The sequence below is a fragment of the Panthera uncia genome, chromosome E3 (assembly GCF_023721935.1).
Source record: "Panthera uncia isolate 11264 chromosome E3, Puncia_PCG_1.0, whole genome shotgun sequence".
Classification (NCBI taxonomy): Eukaryota; Metazoa; Chordata; class Mammalia; order Carnivora; family Felidae; genus Panthera; species Panthera uncia.
The window spans coordinates 29,637,355-29,648,168 of NC_064815.1; positions in this window are offsets into that span (position 1 = coordinate 29,637,355).

Consider the following 10,814-nt stretch of genomic DNA (forward strand, 5'->3'; position numbering starts at 1 on the left):
CCACCAAATGGTTGGATGGCCACCTGCCGTACTCTGCTCAGAGAGGCTACAGGGCACATCAGTTCAACCAGACCCACGCTGACCCAGCCGGACCCACCCTGTACCTGCACCACTTCCTAAGTGGAGGGTGCCAGGGCACAGGGGAGCAGGCAGTTTAGAACCCATCCTGGGGAGGTAAAAAGGCAGCAAGACTAGAGCAAGGCAGGAATCGAGGTTCCAAGTCTCTGCTGTGTATCCCATTGTGCCACAGGACCTCACCTGCAAAACACCAATTCAAAGATAAAATTATTAAGATTTTGAAGACGGTGACTGCAGAGCATCAGGCTTGACTGAAGGGCCCTTCTGTCCCCTGAAACTGCATTGGTTGCTCACCCATGATGTCAGCACAGAATCCTGAAAATACTACAATATTTTTATTAATTAACAACCTTGCACACTTCTGTAATACTCCTACGTCTTTTTTTCACTGTATACTCTTCGGTCACCTCTATGACTATGATTTTGTGTGTGTCCAGGTGTTGGGAATAAAACTTGAACAGTGCAGGGGCGCCTGGGCGGCTCAGTCTGTTAAGCATCTAACTCTTGATTTTGGCACAGGTCATGATCTCACAGTTCCTGGATCGAGCCCCGAGTGGGGCTCTATGCAGAGCCTGCTTGGAATTCTCTCTCTCCCTCTCTCTCTCTGCCCCTCGCCTGCTTGTGCTCTCTCTCTGTCTCAAAAATAAATAAACATTGGGGCGCCTGGGTGGCGCAGTCGGTTAAGCGTCCGACTTCAGCCAGGTCACGATCTCGCGGTCCGTGAGTTCGAGCCCCGCGTCGGGCTCTGGGCTGATGGCTCAGAGCCTGGAGCCTGTTTCCGATTCTGTGTCTCCCTCTCTCTCTGCCCCTCCCCCGTTCGTGCTCTGTCTCTCTCTGTCCCAAAAATAAATTAAAAAACGTTGAAAAAAAATTAAAAAAAATAAATAAATAAACATTAAAAAAATTTAAAAGGGCGCCTGGGTGGCTCAGTGAGTTGAGTGTCTAACTTTGGCTCAAGTCATGATCTTGCAGTCTTTGAGTTCAAGCCCTCGTTGGGCTCTGTGCTGACAGCTCAGAGCCTGGAGCCTATTTCAGATTCTGTCTCCCTCGCTCTCTGCCCCTCCCCTGCTCATGCTCTGTCTCTCTCTCTCTCTCTCTCTCTGTCAAAAATAAATAAACATAAAAAAATTTTTAAAAAAATTACAAAAAACTTTAATAGTGCAGAACACTGTGATTTTTTTTCTATTTTTGTATAAGATATAATTGACATAACATTATATTAGTTTTAGGTTGAATATTCATGATTCAATATTCATATACATTATGAAATGATCACCACAATAAATCTAGTTAACATCCATAACCACACAGAGTTACAATTTTCTTCTCATGGTGAGGACTTTTTTTTAGTGTATTTATTATTTTTGAGAGAGGGAGAGAGAGAAAGTGGGGGAGGGGAAGAGAGAGAGAGGGAAACAGAGAATCCCAAGCAGGCTCCACACCATCCGTGCAGAACCCGACTTGGGACTCAAACTCATGAACCCTGAGATCATTACCTGAGCTGAAAATAGGAGTTGGAGGCTAAACTGACTGAGCCACCCAGGTACCCCTTATGATGAGAACTTTTAAGATCTACTATAAGCAACTTGAAAAAATATAATACAGTATTGTTAACTATAGTCAACATGCTTTAAATATCATTCCCAGAACTTATTTATTTTATTATTAGCAATTTGTACCTTTGACCACTTATGCCCATTTCTCCCACACCAAGCCCTACAATAATTTCAAAATATTCTCTATAGAGAGAACAGACAAATGACCTTTTCTCCAGCATGATTGATTGAAAAATAGTTCAATCCATCAGAAATAGTTCAAATGCTAGCTTGGAAATGTTTCTTTCATCTTCCCAAGTTGTCATCAGTTACACCATGGAAATTTGTAGCACTGTTGTCACATTTGGGAAAACCTCAAGTTACTTCATATAAAAGCTGCAAGATTTCAGGACAATTCTAGTTTTCTTGTGCAGAGATTTACATGAGCCTTTTTGAATTGGTGACACTAATTCACCAGCTTGTTGGCATGTCTTGTTATATTTCATGATTTTGAAATATGTCCATAAATTACTTGATCCTTCCCTTAAGAGGGGGACTTAAGGGGCACTTGGGTGGCTCAGTCGGTTAAGCATCTGACTTTGGTTTAAGATATCTCTCTCTCTTTGTCCCTCCCCACATGCACTTTCTCTCTCTCAAAACAAACTTTTTTTTTTTTTTTAAAGAGAGGGGCTTAATCCCTCTTCCCTTGAATGAGGACTGGATTTAGTGACTTGTTTCCACCAATAAATAGAATATGGCAGAAGTAGGGCACCTGGGTGGCTCAGCTGGGTGAGCGTTTGATTTCCACTCAGGTCATAATCTCATGGTTTGTGGGTTCGAGCCCCGCGTCAGGCTATGTGCTGACCCCTCAGAGCCTAGAGCCTGCTACGGAGTCTGTGTCTCCCTCTCTCTCTCTCTCTCTGCCCCTCCCTCCCCAAAAATAAATAAAACATTAAAGCTTAAAAAAAAATATGGCAGCAATGATGTCATTTCCCTTCCAAGACTAGGTCCTAAAGGCATTCTTTTATCCTCCTTATTCTCTCAGATCACTCACTCTGGGAGAAGCCAGCTGTTGACAACAAGAACATCAAAGTTGCTCTTATGGAGAGGGTCACCTGGTAGGAAACTGAGTCTTCCTACGAACAGCCAGCAAGGACATGGGGCCTTCTGCCAACAGCCTTATGAGCGGACTATCAGGGAAGCAGCATCCCAGCCCCTGCCCAACCTTCGGATGAATGCAACCTCAGCTGATGTATCTTAACTGCAACTGCCAGGGAGATGGAATTCAAAATAAAATCTCCTGCCAACCCAGTAAAACTTCTGCTCAAAACGTAGGGGAGAGTGAAGCAGTTCTCTTCTTACACTAAGTTTCTATTGTTTTTATTTTATGTTATTTTTTTTTTCGAGAAAGAGAGAGAGAGGGAGAGAGAATGTGCTGGAGGGAGGGCAGAGAGAGAGGGAGAGAGAGAGAATCCCAAGCAGGCTCAGCACGGTCAGTGCAGAGTCCAATGCGAGGCTATATCCCACAAACCGTGAGATAATAACCTGAGCCAAAATCAAGAGTCTGACGCTTTTAACCAACTGAGACCCCGGGCTCCCCGAAGTAGTTTTATTATTGAATAAGCATCAAAGCAGACTGTGATGTGGCTCACAGGTAATCTGCTTAGGAAATTTCAAAGACAGAAAAACCTCACCCTTTGGTACAGCCGGGTAGATACAACCCATTTACACATGTAAGTTGTCTTTGTCCAAATGAAAAAAAGAAAAGTTGTCATATCTTTTCAACAAGCGGAAAGTTAGAACATGAAGCCAGGCACATAAACTCGACTCCCACAGAGACAGGGAGACAAGGTGCCATCCTCCTTGGTGTTCACATTTCAAAGACATGGTTTCACAGCCCCCAAGAAAAGACTGTCCTGGGATGCACAACTGGCAAGGGGCTGGTTTCCCTTTAAGATGATTTATATACATTTGAAAGAGTCAGAAAAGGTTTGAGATTACAGGTTTTCTAAAGGAAATGCTGAAAGAAAATGTACGGGCGGGGGACAGGGTGCAGGACTGTCTTTTCCCTTTTGACACCAGGGAAACTTTAATTTTTTTAGATTTTTATTTACCCAAACTCATGATATTTCCTGAGCCAGAGGCAGCCAGCTAAGTCAACCCCAAATTCCTGGCTGTCCAAAACGGTGAGATAATGTATATTTGCTGTTTTGGGATGCTGAGTTTGGGGGTAATTTGTTACCCGGCCACAGATAACCAAGACAGCAGCGATGCATAAAACATGCATCTCAAGACGCAAGTGATGGGGGCCCCTGGGTGGCTCAGTCGGTTAAGCTCAGGTCATGATCTCGCGGTTCTGGATTTCAAGCCCCCCACGGGGTGCTGTGCCGACGGCTCAGAGCCTGGATCCTGCTTGGGATTCCGTGTCTCCCTGTCTCTCTGCTCCTCCCCAACTCGTGCTCTGTCTCTCCAAAATAAATAAACAAAAAATTAAAAAAATAATAAAGACACATGTGATGTCTCACACAGAAGTACAGAGGAATTGTGATCATTCTATTTCCCTGGACTCCCATAAAAACCAACACGAATCATGTGTCCGCAATTGCATAAGCTGGATCTTTGAGTCTATTCACCCAGGAGAGAATTTCCATGGTGATGCAGACATACAGAACACTCAGCCCTCTGCTTACCATTTTACATTCTTACTGCTTGGAAGGATTAAAAAAGAATTTTTTAATGTTTATTTTATTTTTGAGAGAGACAGAGAGACAGAGCACAAGTGGAGGGGCAGAGAGAGAAGGAGACACAGAATCGGAAGCAGGGTCCAGGCTCTGAGCTGTCAGCACAGAACCTGATGCGGGGCTCAAACCCACCAACCGTGGGATCATGACCTGAGCCCAAGTCAGACACTTAACCGACTGAGCCACCCAGGCACCCCTAAACAGCTTAAAGAGTTCCACAAGTTTCCAAGGATAAGAGTTCTCAATAAAATGTTTCAAAAGCAAACAAACAGCAAAAAAACACACACAAGGAGAAAGCCACTGTGAGATAGAAATAGCAGAATCAAGAAGCTGCAAAACCAGACTTGAAGACATTTCAGTTATTAGAATTAGCAGGTTTTAATGTGTTAACACATTAAATGTGTTTAACACATTTCTATAGATAAAAGAAAAAATATGAATGGGAAGCAAGAGACTATCAAAAATGATCAGGCACCCTTGAAAAATAACCAAATAGAACTTTTGGGGGAGGGACGCCTGGATGGCTCGGTTGATTACTCTTGATTTCAGCCCAGATTGTGATCTCACAGAGTTCATGAAATCAAGTGCTGACAGCAAGGAGCCTACTTAAGATTCTCTTTTCCTCTATGGGGCGCCTGGGTGGCTCAGTTGGTTAGGCGGCCCACTTCGGCTCAGGTCATGATCTCGTGGTCCGTGAGTTCGAGCCCCGTGTCAGGCTCTGTGCTGACAGCTCAGAGGCTGGAGCCTGTTTCGGATTCTGTGTCTCCCTCTCTCTCTCTCCCCTCCTCCCCCGCTCATGCTCTGTCTCTTTCTGTCTCAAAAATAAATAAATGTTAAAAAAAATCTTTTTTAAAAAGACTCTCTCTCTGCCCCTCCCCCCTCAAAATAAATGAATACACCTTTAAAAATAAAATAAGTTTTTAAAAAAGGTTTTATTTGAAAGCAGTATACACTCAACATGGAGCTCGAAACTCCCAACCTTGAGATCAGGAGTCACACACTCCACTGACAGAGCCAGCCAGGCACCCCCCAAACAGAACATTTCTATGTAAAAGACATAATAATTGATATTAGAAACTCACCAGGTGAATCAAACAGAGATTAAACACACCTAAATAGAGAATTAATAAACTAGAAGTTAGATATGAAGAAATTAAAGAGAATTTATGGGGCAAATAGATGGAAAACACAAAAAAGAGGGTTTGAAAGAGACATAGAGGATAGAGGAAGAAAGAAACAAAGTATCTAACTGGCGTTTCAGAAGGAAGAAAAAAATGGAAAGAAGGAGAGAGAAGCAATATTCAGAAAGATAATTACTGAGAATTTTCCAAAACAGAGGAAATATCCCACTTCTTGGATTTAGGAATCCCAATGAAGCCCAAGTGAGATAAAGTAAAAAATTAAAAAAAAATTTTTGAAATGTTTATTTTTGAGAGAGAGACAGACAGACAAAGCAGCGTGAGAGGAGGAGGGGCAGAGAGAGGAGGAGACGCAGAATCCGAAGCAGGCTCCAGGCTCTGAGCTGTCAGCACAGAGTCCAACGCGGGGGTCGAACTCACAAACCGTGAGATCATGATCTGAGCCCGTCAGACACTCAACCAACTGAACCACCCAGGCTCCCCTAAAGAAAGTAAAATCTTGGGGCACCTGGCTGGCTCAGTCTGTGGAGCACATGACTCTTGATCTCCAGGTTGTGAGTTTGAGCCCCACATTGGGTGTGGAGATTACCTAAAAATAAAATCCTTAAAAAAAAAGAAAAGAAAATATCTTTCTAGACACAGAAGAAGGCCAAGAGGAAGGAGAAAACTTTGAAATTAATCACATAGGAAATACATACAACCTACTGTGCGGGGTTGAATAGTGTTCCCTCGCCCCTCACAAATTCATGTCCACCGGGAAACTCAGAATGTGACCTTATTTGAAAATAGGATCTTTGCAAATGTAGTTAGTTAAGATGAGATCATATTGGATTAGAATGGGTCCTAATCCAATGACTGGGGTCCTTTTAGGAGACAACTGAGATGCAGACACACACACACACACACACACACACACACTCCTTATGAAGACACAGACACACACAGAAAACACCATGTGATGGTGGGGCACATCTATACGCCAAAATGGCGCCAAAGGTTGTTGGTAACCACTAAAAGGGAGGGGAGACACATGAAACAGATTGTTCCTCAGAGCCTCCAAAAGGAACGAGCCTGGCCAACACCCTTGATTTTAGGTTTCTGGTCTTCCAAACTGTGAGAAAATACATTTCTGTGATATTAAGTCACCCAGTTCGTGGTAATTTGTTTACAGCAGCCCTAGGAAACAAATACACCTACCTTTTACAACAAAATAATTATTAGACGGACAGCTAACTTCTCAAGACCGAAAATGGAAGTAAGCAGTAGAATGGTCTAGCTTCAAATTGATGAGAAAATATAACTGTCGGCCTAGAACCATATACCTACTAAAACCATCTTTCAAGAATATGGGTGATAGAAAGACATTTTCAGATACAAAAACCGACAGAATTTACTACCAATAGGCTGTCATTACAAAAAGTCCTAGGGGCACCTGGGTGGCTCCGTAGGTTGGGCATCTGACTTCGGCTTAGGTCATGATCTAGTTCATTCATGGGTTCAAGCCCCACATTGGGCTCTCTGCTGTCAGCAACAGAGCCTGCTTTGGATCCTCTGTCTGTCTGTCTGTCTCTCTCTCTGTCCCTCCCCCCTCCTCTCAAAAATAAAGAAACATTAAAAAAAAAAAGTTCTAAAGTAGGGGTGCCTGGCTGGCTCCATCAGAGGGGCATACAACTCTTGATCTTGGCATTGTGAGTTTCGAGCTCTATGTTGTGTGTGAAGATTAAATACAAGCATACTTTTATAAATAAATAAATAGTTTTAAAAAGTTGCAAAGTAAAATATGTACTTTAGAAGAGTGAACATGATCCCAAAAGGTTCAAGAAGCAAGAAGGGATGACAATTGAGAAGGATGTGACGGTGAGAATTCTTGAGAGGCGGAAACTGGGAGCCGGAGAACAACACCAGAGCTCAGCGGCCAGGATTTCATTAGGCGAAAACTCTGCATCTGGAAGACAATGGGCCCGATTGTTTCCCAGGATGGAGTTTTCCACTTAGCCAAAAAAACAAAAAACTCGCAAACTAAGAAATATCTCGGAGACCGGTGAACCCCCGTGACTCAGCAGCTCAGCTCCTGAATCAGCGTTTTAGTCATTAGTGTCCGTTTCCACAGCCTCTTTCAGAAATACTGGTTGGTACTTAGTGTGAGGAAGGGCTGATCAAGGTTTGGGGATGAATTTCTTGAGCACATGAGAATTGGCTCTACCCTCTTGATACAGGTGCAAAGACTCTCATTTATTTCGGGAACTTTAGATAGTTTTTGGTAACCATGTAATGTGTCTTCTGCACATATTATGTATTTCAAGTACTTTTACCAACTGGTAAGCACAAATCTGAGATCACGCTTAATACTTTGGGTCACTCGTTGGCAAACATAATTTTTTCACTGACCCTCTATTTTTGGACATCCTGGCTGCTTCTGATTTGACCTACTCCTTGGAAAGCGTCACAAAACAGATGGAAGCTGCTGCCAATTATATAAATATTTACACGCAGCCTACGCCTGTATATTTCAGCAGTGGCACAGGGTCCTATCACCTATTCCACTTTTCATTCACAGGCATGGGCAGATTCAACAGCTTCCCATCAGAGCAATACAAAGTTAAACACGGAAAGTATTTAAATACTTTGAAAAAGCTGTCCTCTGCTAATCTCTCCCTCTATTTGAGGTACAGTGTGTATGCCTTTCTTGGTATAGAGTAAGCTTTGGCACCCTTTCTAAAATAATTTTATTTATTTTGAGAGAGAGAGAGAGAGAGGCAGAGAAAGAGGGAGAGAGAGAGAGAGAGAGAATCCCAAGCAAACTCTGTGCTGTCAGTGCGGAGCCCAACGCAGGGCTCGAACCCGCAAACCGAACTGTGAGATCGTGACCTGAGCCGAAATCAGGAGTTTGTTTCTCCACCAACTGAGCCACCTAGGCGCTACACCCTTCTTTTGTGTATAAAATTCTAGCACCTAAGCTCATATTGACAGTAGCTCCTAAGAGATTTATCATTTTTTTTCACTCTTTTGTAGAGCTTATGAGATAAAGCTTCAGCTTTAAGTAAGCATCATCAAAACTTTCCGCACACATTTCAGTTTGTTACTGAATGCAGCGATATAACATCGTACCTCATTTTCTCTTCTCATTTCTCTTTTGCGTGTAATTTGCTGCGGAGATGCACGTCTCTGAACGTGAATGAGGTTATATCTGAGATTTATTTCTGCCTATTGTATATCTGGGCCCATGCTGACTTCAGAAGAACGATGAATTGCTTTCTACGTGTGTATACACATATACATACATAGATATGCCTCAACACACACATGCATGCACATGCTTTTGAATAATATGAAATTGTTTGAGGACAACTCTCTGCAGATTCCTTGACCAGTGAGGATGAAATCAGTGTGTTTAAAGGCCCTTGGCAATCAAGGATAATTTCTCATGGATTAGATTTAATGGCGGAGAACACTTAGAGATGGCAAAACGGAGGGGCACCTGGGTGGCTCAGTCGGTTGAGCGTCTGACTTCAGCGAAGGTCTTGATCTGGTGGTTTGTGAGTTCGAGCCCCGCGTCGGGCTCTGTGCTGACAGCTCAGAGCCTGGAGCCTGCTTCGGATTCTGCGTCTCCTCCTCTCTCTGCCCCTCCCATACTCACGCTCTGTCACTCAATAATGAATAAATGTTAAAAATTTTTTTAAAAAGAAATGGCAAAACATTAAATTGCATGCACCTTGCTCTTCTCTCTTCCTCTGCAGACCGGTCTCTGCATCTCTGCCCCACCTGGCAAGTTGACATCTCTCCTGTTCTGGAGAGCAGCCGTAATGAGCCTGAAATCTCTGTATTTATTTAAAAATCTCCTTGGGTGGGGTTCTGATTGGCTTAGCTTAGGCCAGGCATCCCTCAAAGTCCAACAAACCAGCCAAGTGGGCAAAGACGCATTGTGGAAAATGGCTGCCGAGGGTCCGTTGGGTTTATTGGGTTTATTGGGACACCCAGGGGCACTGGGTGGGGTCCACACAGACAACCAACGGAGCTGCCCACCACATGCCGCGGGTTGAGGGCAGGCTCCCCGCCTCCTCTGAAAATATTCCAGGCGTCTTCTGGCTTCAGAATTCAAGCAGAAAGAATGGTCGTCTTCAGCCCAGCATCGGGCTTGCTCTGATTCATTTCGGGGCCCAAGACTCACCTTTTCAAGGATGACCAATAGTACGATTTACCTTTCCATCAGGAGAAGACTCATCTCCCAGAAAGGCGATCCCATGGAAGTTAGCATCAGGCGTCCCCCAGTGTGCACGTTGTTCAGTACTGAGCAGCGGTGCCACAGACACGGACGACCCAGTCCAACCTGATACCCGCCCACGCTTCTCCTTCTCCTCCCCTCATCGAGACTTCAAAAAACTCATTTCAGGGGTGCCTGGGTGACTCAGACGGTTAAGCGTCCTACTCTTGATTTCGGCTCAGGTCATGATCTTGCAGTTCGTGGGTTCAAGCCCCACGTCGGGCACTGCTCTGACAGTGCGGAGCCTGCTTGGGATTCTCTCTCTCCCCCCTCTCTCGCGCTGCCTGACCCTGCTTGCTCTCTCTCTCAAAGTAAATAAACTTAGAAAAAAAAAAAAACAACGCCTCATTTCAGCCAAGGTCATCTTGTTACATCCAATTTTGTATATTTTGTACTTATTATATCATAAGCATTCTCCCGTGACTTAACTCTTCAACATTTTAATTGCTACGTTTTATTCCAACATGGGACTGTCATATATTTTATTTCACAAATCCTTTTTGTTTCTGGACATCCTTGTCGCTTCAGATCAGCTCCGCAAACAAACAAACAACCGTGTGTCTCCATGTCTGTTTGCGTTTCTGACTGTTTCCATGGGGTCAGTTTCCTAGTAACTGATACGACCCATTTCACCAGACCGGGGCATGTGGTGACTCCACATGGGTTCCTTCTGTAGAAAGCACACTATCCCCACACGGTCCAAGAACACACAGTCGGGAATCCATCAAACTCTTTTTAGAGAAAATATTTTCCCTCCCTTTCAGGATGCTGTCAAGGTAAAGATCTAGCTGATTTGCACAGCTCAACAGACCCTGTACCTTTTGGTCTGCGGAACGGCATTTGGTTTCATGGTAACTCACAGTTTCCCGCCTCTCCCCTCCCAACACCGTGTGGGGCCCACCTTCCTGTGACTGAACGGTCCACGGAGTGAATTTGCTCAAACAAGGGCATCTTCAAAAGAAGGCAATCAGCATCTTTCCATCCGGAAACTGGAACCGCCAACGAGCCCCAAACGCAGTTCCCTTGTTAAAATTTAAAAACGGATCAAGTCCTTTTGTAT